Here is a 19,814-nt window from a genome sequence, read left to right as displayed (position 1 = left end):
TGAAAGAAGTCAGTCACAATAGACGGCTCCACTTACAAGAAGTGACTCGATTTACATGAAATGTCCAGCTCAGGCAAACCCACAGAGAGAGAAGAGTGGCTCCTTGGGGCTGGGGGAGGATGGGAAGATGGGAATGACTGCTTATGCATATGGGGCTTCCTGTTGGGGAGATGAAAATGTTCTAAGATTGACTGCGATACACAATTCTGGGCATAGAGTAAAAACCGCTGTACATTTTAATGGGTGAATTGTATTAAAACTGTTAAGAAAAAAAGCACCTCTGGCCAGTACCTTCCATAGTAAATGCAAATTGCTAACTTTTGTTAGAGGAAGAAGAAACTGTCCTCAGCATGATAGCAGGAGATCAGCAAATGTGAGCTAACCGGAGTTGGACAAGAGCATTTCACTTGAAACAGTAGCTGAGTGTACATGAAATATTCAGAAATACGAAAATCAGTTTGACATTACGAAGAAACATTCTGCTTCAAATGCAGATCAAGTATTGGGCAAGCCCAGCAGCTACAAAAGTACAGAGAAGAAACTTGGTTCTTAAAACAAGCACCAGAGCCATCAAGGAAATCGTGGTGAGGAAAGCAGGCGGCCGAAAATCTGGAACAGTTTGCTACAAATAATTTCTCCACTGAAAATTTAAAAATAAAATGAAACTGATGAAATTCTCTGTTGACCTCACGTGAATGGGCTTCCTCTGGTGCTAGACTCTTCTGTAACCCCGATTGAAAGACTCAGGAAAATCAGCATGGCTCCTGGGAGTCCCCAAAGGACTGCCCATCAGCACGCTGACCACCATCAAATCTGCCAGCGTTGTATTACAGAGAAGAGACCAACTTCTGAAAGGCACAGGAAATGTTGAAAAGGGAAGAAAAGGCTGCAGTCAGTCCTGGGACAGAGGCCCTCTGAGCAGAGGCCAGAAGGCTGAAGGTGAACTGCAGTGGCCCTGGGGCAGGAAGGGACCACGACGGAACAGATCTCAATTCTCTTCTCTGTCTTCATCTGGTAGGAGAGATAAAGCCTGCATCGTTCTCACCTGGAACTGTGGGTTCTGGCTGGCAGAAGTCTTACCGATATGGAATGATTATTCAAGACTCTGTGGAAAAAGTCAAGAAATCGAGAGGGAGTAGGGAGTCAACTCCAAGAGACTCTCAAATGCTCCCATATTTATTGTGTATAATCAAAGGAAAATTCATTAGCAGTTGTGTGATAGTAAGGAGGAACTTCGGGAAAGACAGGGTGAGGCAGAGATTGTAGAATACACAATGAGTACAAAGGATTAGTTTAATTTTAAGGAAGTAATGGGGTGAAGGGAACAAGATACATTTTTAGATATGTGAATTACAAAGCAGACCACCAGACCAGCCAGGTCCTTGTTTTGGGGATAATTGACTTTCTAACAGCACACAAGCCCAGCGTTTATAGCTGAGGGCCTCGGTCCTTGCTTTGCAACCAGCAGAGTGCTATCTAAAACCTCAGCTATTCAAGCAAAGCATTGTCTCTGCTTTTTAAGGCAAGGAGACTGCAGTGAGGTTGCACAGGTACTTGCTTACTAAGCAGTTTCTAAGCATACTTTTCTCTTCTTAAAGTTCACAGGCGGCTGGGGTGTGTTACAATTTGTTAACGCAATCATGGGCTCTCACATGGAACCATTATGGAGGACAGCCTAGGATGACAAATCCTGGCTGTCAGTCTTTTTCTGCCAGCTGCAGCCACTCTAGCAGGGACTAGACACATCCGTGAATAACGATCCTACATAACCACCGACACTCTTAACTCCTGGTGCTTGAAACTTAATAGTAGCTCTACACAACTTACCGAAGAAAAGTTTCAGAAATAAAAGTTATTATAATCCCATTATATCTCATCATATTACTGATTTTTCTGATTGCTCTAAGCTGTTTCTACTTAGTAAAGCACCTAATTCTGCAGGTGAATTCAGTAATTCCCATTGGGCAAATCTAGCCAGCTTGGGCTCGCTAACTCCTATTAGTCAAATTCCGATAAACGTAATTGATTTCTTTGTTTATCAATTTCAGCCGGGAGGAGAGGAAGTGTCACTCTCTTCCTCAGCCCACCCTCAAATCTTTTCTCATCAACTCAGGCCTCCTGAAAACATAACAAAGAATTTTTTTCCCTTCTACTCTTTCCACAAACCCAACAGGAAACATTGGCTTGGAGAAATAATTAAACACAAATGTTAAAACAAAAATCTATAAACCTGAAGCAACCCCATCTCCGAATCATGATACACAATGACATGAGAGTAAGTGTGTCAGGCACAAAGCATGCGGGAGCCTGACCACCTGATTTCTATTCTTCAAAGGAAGGAAAGTTTTCGTATTTTTTATTATAATTCTTTGTCATTGCTTCTGATTATGCCAAAAAGTAGTTTATGAAATAATTATGCACTGCAATAACAGACATTTATTGTATAAATTAAAGAAGGCATTCAGAGGGGTAGGAAAACCCACCTCTGTAAAAAATGCAAAATTTCTTCCCTTGTTAAGAACACGTATACAAAATACAACAGAGAATTCAAATTCTTGTGGAGAAGAGCAAAAGTCACAGAACCAAAGCAAAGTCATTATAATGAGTCAATTCAAAATTCACTGGACAAACATGCTCAATGCATTCAAATAATATTAAAGGCACACTGCTAACCATTCACTTAATGATCTGCAGGCTACAGGAAGAATTTCCCTCTATAACAGACAAAAGAAATCAATAGGTTGCCCCAACAAACAAGGACCAAATAACAATCAGGTTTTTAACAGTTCTGATAAATCAGCATGTTCTAAAGATCAAAATCCAGAAATTTTAAACATTCATTCAAACCACAATGAAACAAGCCCTTAAAAAAAAAAGCCATAGAAACTAAGCACATAGATCATGTACATAGATCAATGAGAATTTCTTGTGCTGCTGGAAGAAAGAACAGGCAATAGCCTTTTACTTGAAAAATAAAACTACTTTTAAAGATAACTGCTAAAACACATTTCATCATTCATGTTGCCTTGAAAAATCTGAGGCACTTGTATCTGATCAGAAAAGCAATTCTGAGTAATACTAGGTTACAATTCAGTACCAATTTGCTTTAGAAGAAAAGAGAAATGAAAAGCTACTGTTTCTCATATCCTGCACAAAGTGTGTAGTGCCTCCTTGACTCTTTCTCCTCCCATTTTCTAAGCTCATTCTCCCCAAACATTCTGAAACAAGTATGAGAAGCTCTTATTCCCAATAATATGCCAAATGACAAACAATATCAATTTATTTGTGTATATATATGCCTAAACCTTGAACTGGAGGAGAAAGGTATCCGAAGCCTATATGGAACTTATTTCTACCTTCCTGAAATCACACACACAAACGTTCACACAGACACAGACACTTACCCCTGGATTACTGGGCACTTCACAAGCTTAGTACTTACAACTTCTAGAAGATAACTTTTTAGTTAGTTTAAAATACAAAACTGTCAGCTTTTGAAAGACTTGATCATCTGCTAAACCATCCAAATACCAAAGAGACCCAACTAGCCTTCTCTGTAGAATGTAATTTCCCTTGATGGCAAAACAGACCCTAATAATTACTGGATCAAAGATTCGTGTTTATGACTACCTATGATCGTTTTTAAGCACATTAACAGATTCAGAAATTATTTCTCAACAACAATTATTCTTATTAAAATAGCATACATGTTCAATTGTCTATACCGAGACTAGGTACCTTGATGGTGTTTAAGAGCTATTTTGTGTATTGCAATAGTTATTTTCAAGTGCAGACAAGGAGGGTGTGTATTACTCAGTTGTAAAACACCTGCTTAGCATGCACAATGTCCTGGCTTCATTCTGCATTACCTCCAAAAAATAAATAAAAATAAGTGCATATTTAAAAATAATAAAGTTATAAAAAAATGCAGACTAAAAACCACTGCAATCTATGGGCTACAATTATACAAAAAAAGTGTTTGTATCAAATATTGACTATATGCCAATCACAGAGACAACCACATATCACACCTGACCACCATCACGTGTGATTCTCAGCAACCCTACTAAGTAGACACGGATGAGGAACCCGGCTCCGCGGATGAGGAGATGGAGCTCGGAGGAGCAGGGGACGCTGACCGTCCTGCTCCCCGTGACACCGCGTCAGCCCAGGGCAAGCGCTGACAGAGCTGCACTGAGGGGACACCCAGCTGCACGGAAGTTTGGGGCACTGGGGGGCCCCAGAAAACACTAAAAATTGTTCAGTGGAAAACCAGCTCAAATATATTACACTGTGCCGCATCCTTTAAAAAGGGAAAATGACTGAGACCTTTTTGATGCCTCCGTGTCCTTTCTGCCATCATCAATTATTTGCCCTCTCAGCATCACAAGTGATGAACTGGACCCCATATGAAGTGCACTCAGATAGAAGAGCTTTTAAAGTTATTTTATGAAGTTTGTAAGACTCTGTCTATGCCTCACACAGGTGGTCATCCAGCACTTCTCACCTGTGTGGACGTAAGACCTGAAATCACTCCTTTCTGCTTTTTAAAATCCCTTCATCTAATCGAGAGTTTTCAACAGCAAAGAAGCAGCTCAACCACAGACAGTGGACAGCTTTTCACCAAACGGACTCGAACATCCCATCAGACAACCTGGAAGCCCTTTTCTTCTATTAAACCCACTTCTAGGTACTTCATCATTTTCTGATTGGTGGACTTGGCCTCTGACTGGCTTACTCAGAGAGCACCCAGCCTCACATCCGGGGGTGGGAGAGGACCCCGCTGTTGGGGGAAATCAGTGCGGTTGGTGAAAATTCTCCAGCCAGGTCTGCTCGAGTTGAAGTGACACACGTTCTCAGAAATTATACCGTCAGCACCCCTGGGCTCCAATGGACTGATTTCACATTAACCAAACTCATCACACACTGATGAAAGAAAACCAGAAACTTAAATTACTAATGTAACAGAAGATGTGAAACTATGAACCAGACTGAAATATCAGAGTTCCACCATGAGTACATTTTCTCCTCCACCGCCCAATCACGGGCAGGCAGTCACATGGCAAACATGGACAGAAGCAGAGCAGGAAGGGATTCTAGATTAACTCAATGGACTAGATTTCTGTTATAAGAACTGATATACTGCCTGGAAAACAATTAACGCTAATCACAGTGCAATTTCCGTGGACAGTGGCCAAGATACGACTATGAGCACCTGTGTTACTCTCCTTTCCCTGTCCTTTCTGGGCTAACTTATGCACAGGGGTACATAGATTCAGGGATACAGATAACGCTAAACACCCAAAGCCCATCTCTGGTAGCCTCAAAACAAGACAGCCAGGGTTTGAATACCAGCTCTGCCACTTACTAGTTCTGTGACTTTGGCCAACTTACTTACCCTCTGTATGCCTCAATTTTCACATTGTAAACCTGGGACAACAATCAAATCTTCCTTACTCGCTTGTTGAGAAGATTGAAGGATTCATTTCTGTAAAACTCTCAGAAAAGAATGTGGCACACTTTTGGTGCTCAACAAATGTTAAATTAATATCAAAGTGATTTACCAGTCTCACTTCTAATCATTTATGTGTTTCCTGGTTAGTCTAAGTCACAAAGAAAATCCTTATTTCTACATTTATAAACTCTTGGGGAGCACCTTTTTCTTCTATCTCACCACCTGTTAAAACCGTGTGAGGGGATGCCTCCTAACCACTCCTCTGGGCTATGGAGAGTGCTTCTCCCTTCACACCCCTGGCCCCTGGCCCACAGCTAGCCTTCATCACAGTAACAGAGTGAGGTGTGAGTCTGGGAAGACAAGCAGAGCATTTGAAACCCTTCCTTTCCCTCCAGTGTTTGTTACCATTGGGAAGCACCCGGGATGCTCAGTTCCATGGCAGTAAAGCCCTGTGCATGAAGGGGCAGGTCCTCTCAAGGGAAGGCTCGCTGTGGCCCAGAGATATCTGGGAAAGCGTGAGTCTCTAATTCTGGGACACAGTGTCATGACATGCATTTCCCACAGCCCTGAAGTTCATGGAGAATGTGGCTTCATCAGTAACAAAGAAGACATTTATAGCATGCCTATTTTTTTGTGTCATCTCTCAGTTGGCTGCTGGAGAGAACATGTGTATAAGTATTGGATCTCCTTAGGCCCCAACATATATGAAGTAACAAATAATTCTGTGGCTTAACGTTGGTTCAGGACGACTGTGTAACATTTCTTACTATGCTGATGCTTAATTATGGGTATAGGAACTATGGAACCTCCTCAAGTATCTCTCATCATAAAACCAGCTTTTCTTATTTTCCTGTTTCTTAGTAATTGCCAAAGACTCAAATGATGGCTTCACACAAAACAGTAGCTAAAGTTTTTGAGCCCTCTTGACATACCAACTGTGGTAAACACTTTACAAAATTTCTAATTCTCACAATTCTACAAAGCAGATATGAATGTCCCCATCTCACAGATGAGGGAAAATCTCAAAATGAACTGACTCAGGCTCACGTGGCTCAGTGGCAGCGCGTGCACGCAAACCCAAGTCAAAAACTACACCCCTTCGTAAATGCACCAAATCTCCTACCACCAATTAACACACAGGGGCGGAGTCAATACTCAGGGAACTCAGTACACTTTTCAGCTTTAACGTGCTCCAGAGGCCGCTTCTAGCTGCTTTATAAAATCCCAGCTCACTGGTTTCTAACACTGGAAGACAAGACGAATTTTGCCATTGTTTGCAAAGCAAGTCTGAAATGTTCACAGTGACATGACAGAATAAAACTAAGATATAAGCAGAATAATTTTTCCAGGTAGACAGACATAATGGACATTGGGCTATTCTGAAACATTAAGCAAAGAAATCAAAATAAAATAACGTTGTTTAAGCCTTCTTTTACAAACAGGAAAATCAAGACTGTAAGAAAGTGCAACAGCGCCACCTATGGCTAAAAAGACCTTCCAGGTTGCCGGGAAAGATGCAACAAAAAAATTGCCTGTAGGATCAGAAACGAGAATCAGATAACTAAAAGCTTATGTAGCACATACTGCACTTTGCTTCCGGGGAAGGGAGGGGTATTCAGTATTTAATCTGATATTGCTAATACTCCTGAATATAAACAAAAGACATAGGCTCATGGAAACTCATCTTAGAAAAGGAAAGAATCCAGTCCAGCCACTTCATTTTACAGGAGGGGAAACTGAGACATGGGATCTGTCCTCCTGGCAATCGGCAGCAAAGCTCTCCTAGGCCTCATGTCTTGCACTGTAGCAAAAGCACTGTACTAGGCACTATATTCATAAGTCACGTTTGTATTTTTCCAACAGTAGGTTATCTAAGTATTTTGCAAAACACTTCTGAAAGAGCCAGGATATCATACAAGTTTATTGAAATACAGAAACATTTATTTGCATAATAAAACAGCATGAGCTTTATTCTCTCTATTAGAAAAGTGACATGTCAAATCAATATTTTGATATTTTAAACCTCTTAAGAGTGCAGGAAATAAAATCAAAATTTAATCGCAAAAGAGAGAAGCTTATTCCCTAAAAATGATCAATGTGGATTTTACTAAACTTAATGGATCTGGTCAGAATCCCACGAATTTAAATGTCTGAGTGGATGGTTACACGGCAACATAATTTCTCAGTTGTAACAATACATATTCAGTGTAATTAATCTTCAAGGTCATCTGATTAAGGCAATTTAACTAGTCCCTGTCTCACTAGAATGATACAGATTTCATTAAAACTTCATACTACACTAAAAAAAACTGAATCTTTGTTACTTTAAACCATATTCAAATATATCATATATACATATTGAATATGCATCAGAAATAAGGAAAACTCTTTAGTATTGAGAGTTGATCCTTCTAAAATATCTGTCATTGTGACAGCACACATTTATTAATCACCTCTTAGGTTCTTTGTATACAAGGCTCCTAACTCTCACAGTCAGACAATTTAAAAGATATTACTCAAATTTCACAAATGAGGAAATGTACTTAAGCCATGAAAACAATTTACATTTTCATCAACAGGAAAGAGAAGAGTAAAGATTTTACTTACAATATTCACTGACAATCTTTTCTTCCATATTAAGACTACATAAAGCAACTCAGTCTTTGTAAGTATTTCTGTCAATAAGGGCCACTAGAGAAAAACAAGTAACATCCTTAGCACTGGTTGGACTTTCAAAGCCCTCTTCTCTTTTTCACTATAAGTATTTTTAATGTTGGGTTTTTAGTGCTTACAGAGCACTAAAAAAAAAATAATTAACTTTTTATATAATTACCTGAGAACTAAACATTTGTGAAAATGTACAATTTTAATTTATGCCACTCTGTCTCACATTCTCAATGGTGTCTCTCCTTTGAAGTCCTCATCTGGCTAAGATAACTAAAATCGGCCATTTATGGAGCCACAGGAATAAGGGTAACCACTTAATGGGAGGCTGATTAGAGGAGCAGTTGAGAATGCATAGTGTGCAGCCTGGATTCCAGCACCGAGCTAGCCACTGCCAGCTGCGTGTGATTCGGGACAAACTGCTCCATCTCTCAATCCCTCAGCTGCAAAAAAGGAGACACTGATACCTACCGTCAAACACCTGCTATGAAGTAAAACACGAGGAAAGCATTTTAGACTTAGGTAGGTGTCCACTCAGAGCGAGTTTGGTCATTATGATGATGAGGATGGCTGTTAGTAAATTAAGCTAGGCCAAAAAGGAGAAATCACCTTAAAGGAGAAACATTTTATGTCAATGAGCATTTCTTTTTGGATGGATTGCAGAATATTCTATTGATTTTTTTAATAAAACAAGTTTTGTCCATTAATTATAGATTTACAGGTTCATGACAAGTCCCCAGAAAAAGAATTAGAGGCCTCTAACCTCTGAATACTAAGACAATAAAGTTTAAAAAAAATTACGGGGGAGATTATACCTCATTTTGGAGAGTATGTTCTTAGCATGCATGAGGCCCTCAGATCAGTCCCCATTAACTCCATTTAAAAACTAAGTTTTTTAAGAAATGGAGAATTAAAGCAAAAAAATGGAGGATTACAGAATTTTTAGAGACTCATCTCAGATTTTAGATTGGGAAGAAACCATCCATTTCTCAGAAGAAATCTTGAGAACTATGTAACCTGGATCTGAGATGTCTAGTCTTCTAACATTATTCATGAATTCATATTATCAAGTCTTAGAACTACCTGATAACCCACAGTGGTGATAGTGATCATAAAAGCTGCCAATGCGGATCGAGCTCCGGCTAGGACTGCTCTGTTCTGACATCTCTGCCCCTGAGGCCTCACCAGGCTGAGAGCACTAAATTCGGTCATACATGAGCATCTCATGTAAGTCCTCCATTTGCGTTTCTCACTCTCCCCTCACCACTCCCTCTAAGGGAAGCACTGTTATCATCTTCCCCACCCGCATACAAGGCCACTGAGGCACAGAGACTAAACCCGTTCCAGGTCACATTGGCATTGAAGGACGTCTGTATTTCTGCTGTTTTGCTTTTGACAAAGGAACCTGAGATATCAATTCAAGGGAGACTGTTAAATAATCAAGTCTGTCAGGTCTTCACCTCAAAGAGCAGATGCTATAAATTCCTGATGTAGGATGAGGCTGCCGCCACAAAATGACTCAGCTAGAAATTAATATCCAAGATGAAGCAGCGGATACACGTAAATATTCACGACTGTCAACTCCGCTCATGGGTCTGGGCCCTTCACTGTCTGAACGGGGGTGAAATCCCCACCCGTGTCCGGGAGGGAAGCGTGGCTCTTCCCGGTCTCACCCAGGATTCACGGGCTATTTCCCCACACACACTGGCCTCAACGATTAAAAGCTGTCAAGATTTTTACACCATGCAAAACTAAAAGACATTTCTGCAGATGGAGCACTTCCTCAGGCTTAAATCTTTTTTGCCTACACTCAGCAAGGGGGAAAAATGAAACATGATTCTACAAAGTCTCTGGCCCTCACCACTCACAGGAGTAGAACGGCCACAGCACAAGATGACTCTTGACATGGCAGGATGAGAACAAATTAAAGCCGCCCTACAACAGGCACAACCAGACACAGCGCTCAGCAGTCTTCTGCACACTCACGGTTGTGCAGCCCTCACCACCATCTATTTCCAGAACACTTCATCACCCCAAAAGAATCCCCCTTTCACTAGCAGACACTTCCTAATCCCCCTCCACCAAGCCCCTTGCAACCATCACCTGCTCTCTGCCTCTGCATGTGCCTATTCCGGGCATTTCAGATCACTGAATTCAACAGTATGTGGCCGTTTGTGTCTGGTTCCTTTCACTTAATGTGCTGTTATCAAGGCTTGTCAACTTTGAAGTGGTATCAGCGTCTCTCTCTTTTTTTTTTTTTTGGAAAACATTAAAGATTATTAGAAGGTGGTAAGTACTATCAAAAAGAGTAGAGTGGAGCATAAGTGATTGGGTTTCAAAGGGAAAAGGGTGGGTTGAACAGTCAGGGTGGACTTTCCAAAACAGGTGGCCCTTTTCATTTTCCTCTTTTTTTTTTTCATTTTTATTCACTCTTACGTGTGAATAATGTTCCACTACATGGAGATACTACATTCTGTTCATCCATTCAACAGCTATGTATGGACGAGGTTCAGAAGAATGAGTGTAAGTGGTGACTAGCAGGGATGGCATTTAAGCAAAGGGCAAAATGTGCTTTCAAAAAAAAAGCCAACCAACAGAGGCACAAGGAAATTCACTGCGTTTCTGAGCAAAGTGCATGCTTGCTTCGGCAGGACTACCGTGCAGGGCTGGGGCGGATACTGGCAGGAATCACGGTGTGGGAGTCACCTGAGAAGACTCCTCACTGCAAGCAGCTCAACCAATTCTCCTCCCTCATCCTGTATTGTTAGAGCAATGTTTCTAGGTTACTCTTATTTCAAGTAATAGCAATTTACTGCACATCTGAACATCTCCATCAGACCGCATTACCTCCAAGCCACAGAAAATCATTCACTAACCAGAGCAGCTCCAGGATATAACGGTGATGGATCAGGGAGTCTTGCAGCATTCCAGCATGCAGGCACAAACCCCATATGTGCCCTGGTGATGTCCGGAAAATAAAATGCATGGAAATATCTCACTGCTGATACACGACATCTGCCCTCAAATTGCCCCAAAATCATGCTGGCAAAGCAGTACTCAACCCTCTCAGTACAAAAAAAAAAAAAAGGTAAGAAGGAAAATTAAGGCTCTTCCATTGAAAACCAGCAACCATCACTGCCAGTATCTGAGCTGGAATGCTCCTGACTTCGAAAACCACTGCGCATTTACTATTCAAACGTGAAACTCATATATGTATTTCACGTAGATGATATTGCAGTAGGATTTTTCTTTTCAAAATTTCCAGTTGCAAAATTAGCACAAGAAAGTTTATGCTTCAGGTTTAAAAAAAGTCAATTATCCTCCACTTTCTTAATTTTGAACTTACTATTATTTTATAAATGGGGCTATGCTGCGGATTTTAAACAAACTGTTTGATTTCTGCAAACAAGACCTTTATGATCTCACTATTTCAGAGCAAACTTTAACGATTCTTTGAGAGGTGAGGCCTGGGGGGCTCACTGACAGCTCTTTAAATACTGACAAGGATGTGCTATTAAGTAATGCAAAGGCTCTAACTCCACAGTAGCTCAGAAAGCAAAGAAACTACACCAAAAACTTACTTAAACAATTTTATATATTCCTATTCTTTTGAATATTAAATTTCTTAAAAGATATGATTTTTTTTGAAAAAGACAACAGCTGTATTAAATTTCCTCTCACCAAGCAATCTTTATCAAGAATAAAAACCCCTTTGGAAATCAAAATGACAGGACGTTTCTAGCTAAGTGAACATCCAGAACTGAACACAAACTTAGATCCTATCAGATCTCACTCGAACGAGCTCAACAGCATCCTGGGCTACCCTGGAAATTAGCTCTTCCAAATTTCCAAATGGAAATTATCAGTTCCAAATGTTGGCTGAGCTAAGATCATCACACAAGGCAGGGAAAGAGAGAAGAGGGAAGTCCAGCTGGCGGCCTCCATCAGTTTTCTTGCAGCCACAAGGTTCCTCTAGGGCGGCCCCGCTAACAAGGCCCCCCATAAGGAAATCCGGCATCCACACTGCCCCTGACGTCCCCAAGCAGCCCCGACGCCCTTCTCCGAGCCTGTGAATGGTCTTCTAATGATCCCCCAGTTGGTGGCACCCTCCACCTCTTCCCCGCTACACACACACACAAAGCCAAGGCAGCCTTCCCAAATCACAAATTTGATTACATCACCCCACTTCAAACCATTCAGAGGCTCCCTGGTGGAATTCTATCCCCACTCCAGACCTTGCTCGCCCAGCCTCACCTCAGTACCCAGGTCCCCAGTGACCTCAGGGGCCCCCTGACCTGCTCCTACTTCCCACTTGCCTCCAGGCTCATTTTGACTGTTTCCCAAGGAAGCCTTCCCTCCCTCCAAAATCCACAATTTGTTCCTCTGATCCTAGAATATTATAGGCTTAAGTAAACTTCTGACAATGCTAAGCTCTCAAGAAGCAAATACATTTTGCTTACTAATGTGGCTACATCCTCTCTCCCCTAGACTCAGAGAAGTGCGTGTGTTATGAATAAATAAATGACGGGGTGAGTCTCAAAGTGACAGACATAGCTACTCTCGCCCGTCCCGACCCTTCTGTCTGTAGAATATCAGAAGCAAAACCAGAAGTACCTTTCCTGAGGGTCACTTTCTGATGACACCCTTCACTGTATACTGTGTCAGTTCTAGTAAAACCCAACCTCTTCCAAAGCCCTCCACCCCAGACTCTCTCCAGTGTCCTCCCCAGCAGGGGAACCCTCCACTCTGGACCACACAGGGCACTCTCCCCAGGTCCCCACGCCAAAAGCCTCCAAGCGCCTGCCCGGGCTGCACCTGCGACCTGAGCCACATTCTTGACTCCTTCTCCTGGCTGATTCTTACTCTGTCATCACAACTGAATGTAGAGCACATTTCTTCCAGGAAGTCCTCTCTGATAATGTCCTTTAGGTCTTGGCTGGGCTCCGTCTACAGCAGCAGTACATGGTGACCAACTGGGTAGTTGCCCCCTCCTTTGAGACCACGAAATCTTGGGGGCCACGTGGGAAGGAGTGAGAGATTGCAAGAGGGCTGGGGGAAGCAAAAAGCAAAAATCACAGCCCAAGTCCCAAATTCAAGGACAATTTCTCAGAAAAAATATAAACTATTTCACACGTGTGCAATTTGGCTAATATTTTTGTGGCTTGTGGACAGCAAGAACTTGGTGTTCTAGTCCAGAACCAAGGTTTCATGCAAAGAAATGTATACATTCATATCCAAAGGAAACCAGAGCTGCTCAAAAACAGTTTGCAGTTAGAATTGAAAGGAACTTTGATAAAGACAATCTCTCTCTCTTCTTTCTTTTCTGGCATCATATAATTTTAGAAGTATTTGCGAGACTAAGAGATGGCTATAGCCCGTGATTATGCACTGGAGTTTTTGAGGCTGAGGAAGCCCAGATTACATGCACTGTGTAAATGCAATCACACCAACACACTGATAGGTGCCGTGGTGGCGGAGCTGATGTTCCAAAGCAGGCAGCCTTATGCTGTAAGAGAACACTAAATAGAAAGGAAGAAATGCAATGTCCTGTACTCAATTTCATTTGCTATATGGGCCATTAACTGATAGTATATCTTGACTAATGAAACCCAAAAATAAATTGTCATGTCGATTTTCTTCATCTGATCGTTTTATGCTAAATTTGGATATTAAACCCTCACTCCATAAGTAAAGCTCAGGCTTATGCTGCAGCACAGCTACAGCCCGTGGAATAAAGCCAATCAAGGGAGAACTGGAGAGTTTCCCTTCAGAAGCTGCTAAGTGTGGTTTTGCACCTGTAGGTCATTTGCAACCACGTCATCGACCTAGGAGTAAGACCTAACCTAACATCTGTGGGGAGAAAAGCACTGCGGTGCTTCCGAACCAACAGAGAACACTGAGCTTTGTGAAACAGTCCTGAGGCACTTAAATCATACTTTTTCTGAAAGGCTCCAAAACTGACCCACTTCACCATTCCAGGTTCAACAGGGAGGTACCGGAATTAATAGAGAGTACATGCTCTTGAAGTCTGAAAAGGCCATGCTTGAATTCGGCTACAGCACTTACTAGCCACTAAATGGACAAATTTCTGAACCCTTCTGAGAAGGCTTCCCAATCCGCAAAAGGGGGCTGCCACCGCCACCTGGGAGGCATGGATGTGAATGCAACACGCAAGTAGGGCGGCCGACTGGTACCTGACACGGGGCCTGGCTAGTTGCCTTCCGCTGCCCTTCTCCCCCTTTGAACTTACACTGTTCCCCCGGTAAGGATCAAGCCCCCGGTACAGACTGCCCGTATCTTCTGTGTATCCCCAGATACATGCTTTACCCTTAGGAGCCAAGAAAAACAACTGCCTCCTCCCAAGACACTATCAATGTTCTTAAGGGTCTGGGTATTTTTTACTCTATTTTGCAGGGAGAGTATTCGAGAACTTTCCAAGCACCATTCTCCAGGTTGGCTCCCCTCACAGCGCCCATCCCTTCTCACCTCAGATATTTTGTATGATTGCCTTCTGTTCATGGGAAAGCAAGTCCGGTAGGGTGGGACTCCATAGGCCTCCCTCCCTCCCTCACAGGTGAGTGTGACTACCTTGTCCCCACTCCAAATCCAGCTTCTAAGAAGTCTACCCTCCCGGACCCTGCAGCCTCTGCACCTTCCCAAGACACACACATAGCCACGACCCTCCCTTCAGATTTCTTCCTGGCTGGCCCTGCCCACCGCCCGGCCCCTTAAGGATAAACGCCATTAGTCGAAAAATCGCAAACGCCGCTGACTGACACAGCAAAGCTGCATGGTCTGGGCTTTCCTCCAAACCAGGCACAGCCCTGCCCCCCACAGCCTAATTCTGCACCTCTCGAGATGATCTAATTCACATGCAAGGCTGTGAACACCAGCTAAGAATGACGACCCCCAAAGTGTGTCTCTAGTCCGGCTCCTTCACCTGAGCCCCAGTCTCATAGACACCAGTGTCTCTTTGAAGTCCTAACTTGGATGACAAATGGCACCTTAAAAATGCCTCATGTCCACCATTTACTCTGGAATTTGATTCCTGGCATGTACCTCCCAGACTCCCCATTTTAGTAACAGCCCCAGTACCCATCTATGTGTTTGAGGTCACATTCAATTTCCCCTGTTCCCTCCCCCCGGCCCTGCCCTGGAATCTGTCATGTAATTTCCTTCACTAAGCCCATCTCAAGTCTAGTTCTGCAGGGACCATGGCCGGAACCCCACAAGCTCACAGCATGGTGCAGTGAGTCACAGTCCTCCGTAGGTTACTCCCTGGAGGGGGAGGCATCTCCTGGCACGGGTCACCTCAGAAGGCACTGGATTCTCATAAAGGAGGCCCAGGAGAAGTTCTCACGTGGTCTGAGCTTTGAAGGGCCCGAGGTCCGGGGGAGCTCCTAATTAGCAGACACATTTGCCAGTGAGCAGGTGAGGATGCAGGAACTTAGGCAAGACTGTTCTCACTCCGACCCCTGGGCTCTCGGGAGCCACGGGAAGTGCCTGTGTCCAGGGTAGTACAGCCCGGCCATCACAGATACCAGTCTGCATTTGCCAACCTGGACAGCATAGACTCCATCTACTTGCGACACTTACTTCTGTTCTGTTCCCCACCCAGAATGTGATGGACTCATTCAGATATTCTGTCCTGACCCAAGCGAGACAAATTCAGTGAAAAATGAAGTGTCCACATTTGGACCAGAGCATGAAAGGAGCAACAATGTCTCATGGTCAGCATGATGGCGGTGGCCAAACCCTTCCACCAGGTGAGAAGAACCATGGTGGGGGTGAGTATCCAAGGTCCTAGGTCGGCCAAAGCATCTTCCTTCACGGTTGACTGGGGTGTTGGAGACTGACTACCACAAACTAAAAGAAGCCGTCAGTGGTGGACGCCAACTGCAACAGACACGGATTCAGCTCTTTACTGCCAACATGGGTTAAAAGTAAAGGCCACAGCAGGGAGGTCTGCACGGCTGCTGAGGCAAACCACAGACCCAGCTGTGAATGCCCACTGGCTGGAGCAGAGAGGAAGCTACGGCCCTTTTTGCAGTCCCTGTGTCCAAAAGATCCAGGTGAGCCAGGTACTTAGGAGAAGGTCATGTTGTCCTGATACTCAGAAAAGCCAGCCTCATAAAGGGAACAAAATAGTGGCATGGATTTTAGACCCACTTCTGCCCCTTTATGAAGGCAAAGTAAGGTAAATGGCACGGGGAAGTTGAATGCAAAGGAAAAAAAAACTGACTGCTTCCTCCAACAGCGTCCCCTGCAGCTGTTCCATCCCGAGCCTGCCACTTCCTCATCAGTGACCGCCGGCCAGGAAGCGCCGTCACGCACGTCACACAGCGACAGCCAGGAACCGCGTGCCGAGCACGTTTGTGTAAAAGCAGGAATCGAGCAAAATGCTGCAGAGTTTGACCTTACAAGTTTAAATTCTCCATGAAAAGAATCCCTCAGCAGCCGCCTTAATCAATTCACATCTCACTTCTTCAAAACAATCAAACAAGTTTAATAAGGGCGCATTTGTCACCAAATATAAGGAGGACCAAACATGTCCCTCAAAGCAAGGATTTTAACAGGTATCAAACACCAGTGGGTGATGTGCTAACAAAGCAAATATTCCAAAAAATTAGAAATTAAAAAGATGACTAGGATAATACACGGATCAAGGCATCTGTTAAGTTTTTGCTTTTTAAAGCGATGGAGACAGCACGGAGGGCGATCTGGCTATTCCCAATGCAGCGTGTGCACAGCCCACATTTTCAGAAGCAACAACATGCTCACTGGGCAGTACAAGAGAAAAATGAACGAAGAAAAAGGAGAAGAGGAACAAGAGATAATTAAAAACACACAAGAAGAAAAATGATTTTTACAGCATGTACATGAATTTATGAGAGTGTGTGAGGCCAGGGACGCGGGGACGGTGAGACCCAACCTCACCTCCTGCTCCAGGGGAGGCAGGGGCCTGAGGGGAGCGGCGCTGCCGGGGGACCCCAGTGTGGTCAGCGCCCCTAACCAAAACTCCACCTACATGCATCTAGGCAGCTTTTGAGCTACAAATTGTGGTCACATTTCAGGCTCACTTCCACCACGAGTAGCAGGAGAGAATTAGGCTCTTCTCCTGAACCAAAGCATTGCTTTATAAATTAATGACTGTGGAATAGAAAAAGCAACAATGGAATAAAATGACTGGAAGAGAATGTGCTTGACCCGAGCTCACTGGTCGCGTTACCTCACTGACATTAAGATGCTGGCTGAGCCCTTATGGTACCAGAACAGAAAGACCCACAAGGAGGGAGGTTTAATGCGCTGCTGTATTTGATGCCTGGAGCCATGCGTGGTACACGAGGTTCTGGGTAAACAATGGTGACAGTGTCTTCCACTATGGGCTAAGCACATATCCAGGTACTCCGCCAAATCCCAAGGGCAGACTTCAAAAGTCAAAATCAAGCTGACATTCTCTGGTGTGTTTTTAGACTCAGAGCGAAGCAGTTGCTGAGCAAAAATGTCACCAGTGCCTCCTATGACAAAAGAGGAGGCACTGGCCTGGGGGCTGGGGAAGGGCTCCGGGCTTCGACTGCTCACCCACCAGTCTGTCCAGGGGGAGAAGGTGGTCCCTGCTTATGTTGCACCGATGCACCTACCTTGACTGACGCCTTGGGACTCAGCAGGTGGTGACAGGTGAGGTGAACGGAGCCAGCCTTGGTGTACCATGGTGCTGGCAGCTATGCTCTCAGCAGTGCCCAGGTTCCTAAACCTGACACCTCATCTCCAAGGAGAAGAAGGGGAGTGCGGGCATGTAGATCACAGGGCCCTGTGAGGACAAGCACAGATCATGGACACGAAATGACTTGCCCCTTCCTTAAGCCATAGAGGTATGTTCGGGAGGAACAGAAAACTCATCCAGAGCCCAATAGGCACCTCACGCAGGTGGGACTCGGGTCCCCTCTGCCTATCACTCACAGGGCTGGTCTCGACATTCTTTTTATCAATTATCTGGCATCTTCTCCTCCAACTTACCAACAACCAGAAAGTAGAATCTGATCTTAGTTAAGTTCAAGAATCACAGAGCACCGCCTCCACAGCGGGTCCGGCAGCATGTACCAGGTCCTCCGACCGTCACCTGTGGGACCGCCATGAGCGATCTCCAGACTCAAGGACCGAGGCCGTAGGCTGGGGGGACACAGCTTCTCTCACTCTCCCCAGCAAAGGGGGACCACCTCTCGGCAAAGGCATCTCACCCTCTTCTGCATGAGGGACAGCACGATAGATACACGGGGAAACAGAGCAGAAGGTGGGAAGCCCAGAAGAGCTCGTCTGCACATCCAAGGCAAAGTGGGGCCGTTGACTTAATCACAGTGACAAAGTGAGAATGAGCATTTCTCTGTTCTCTACCATACTCCGTGATACGCCTTTCCCTGCATTAGGAGTTAATTCGGAAGTCCCTGGCAGTGTTTCTGATATCCAAACCTGGCATGGTGGCTGTCGGGCAGGAAGAGAGGGCCTGAGCCTAACAGGTGCTGGGCCTGGGGGGCAGGAGACACTGGCTCCAGCCCCAGCTCAACCAGCGCCTCATTCTGCCTCTCGGGATTCAGCATCTCATCTATAAACAAAGGGTTGACACTGTCTCAGGACAGGCTTCCCAACAAAAATGAAATGAGAGCCATGTAAAGAAAGTTTCCCAGTTGCCACATTTAAAACGGTAATCAAAGAAACAAACCAACAAACAAAAAACAAATACTAGAAACAGATTTTAAGAACAGATCTTACTTAATCTACTGTATTTAAAATACTAACATTTTGACATGTAATCAATATAGGAAGTAACATGATAGTTAATATTCTTTTACTAGACAAGCCTCAGCGTCTGATGTGCATTTGACCTACAGCACATCTCAACACAGACCAGCCTCCTCCCCAGTGCTCCTAGCATCAGTGACTGTGGCTACTATATTGGACAGCAACTCCAGGGGTCCCACCAGTGGTCCTGGCTGAAAAGCGGGAGTAAGTGTCCACACTAACCCTAAAAGGATCTCTCTGAAACAAAGGCAGATTCACTTTTAAATGTCTGTAAACCGGCGGGCTGCCCCTCCCTCCCCCCTTGGCTACAAGACAGTCTTCTTCTTTGCTGATCCCTTTCTGGATGTAGGGAAGATACCTGGCACACAGCCAGGGTGGACTGGTCTCCAGGGAAACTTACCTGCTGTCTGTCTTCAGTCCCATGACGTCCTCCTTCTCAAACGGGATGCAGAGGAGGGTGATCTTGTTCCCAGATATGTCGGGGGCCCCATCCAGCTACTTGGACTTGGGCAAGATGAGGAGTGACTCTGTGAAGTCCTCGATCCTCTTCTCCACCACCCTGCAGTCCTCGTAGATTGAAGGCCACGTTGGTGAGCGACTGCTCGGCTACCTCCCCATGCAACACAAAGACAAAGAGCTGAGAGTCATTAAGCGTGGTGTCATTCAGCTCCTCTGCATGTGGAGCTTCTCGAAGCCCTTGGCCGAGAGGCAGTCAGTAATGGTGACAAGGCCCACGACCTTGCAGTGGGTCTGGAAGTCGCTCCACCCATTCTCGGGCGCATAGTGGTGCCTGTAGTGGATACAGAGTGCCCACTGGGAGCCGCACGGGCTGGTCTGGCTCACCGAGGAGGTTCGCTTATAGATGCAAAAGAAATTCTCCTCTGAGATGATCCCCACG

At 44.4% G+C, this 19,814-nt stretch overlaps 1 long non-coding RNA gene across 2 annotated transcripts in view; it reads right to left on the bottom strand.

The window, feature by feature from the left end:
- The window catches only part of LOC140694696 (uncharacterized), a 28,428-nt gene extending 8,869 nt beyond the window's left edge, over positions 1-19,559 (bottom strand). For both annotated transcript variants that reach the window (XR_012070279.1, XR_012070278.1), the window contains exons 1-2: positions 19,317-19,559; positions 17,761-17,930 (exon numbers count right to left, since the gene is read on the bottom strand). This is a non-coding gene — a long non-coding RNA (uncharacterized lncRNA). The remainder of the gene's footprint in view (positions 1-17,760; positions 17,931-19,316) is intronic.
- Between the last annotated feature and the right edge of the window lie 255 nt (positions 19,560-19,814).

The sequence above is a fragment of the Vicugna pacos genome, unplaced genomic scaffold (genome assembly GCF_048564905.1).
Source record: "Vicugna pacos unplaced genomic scaffold, VicPac4 scaffold_102, whole genome shotgun sequence".
Taxonomy (NCBI): Eukaryota; Metazoa; Chordata; class Mammalia; order Artiodactyla; family Camelidae; genus Vicugna; species Vicugna pacos.
The sequence above is the reverse complement of the archived record's forward strand: the minus strand, read 5'-3'. Positions and strand labels throughout refer to the sequence as shown.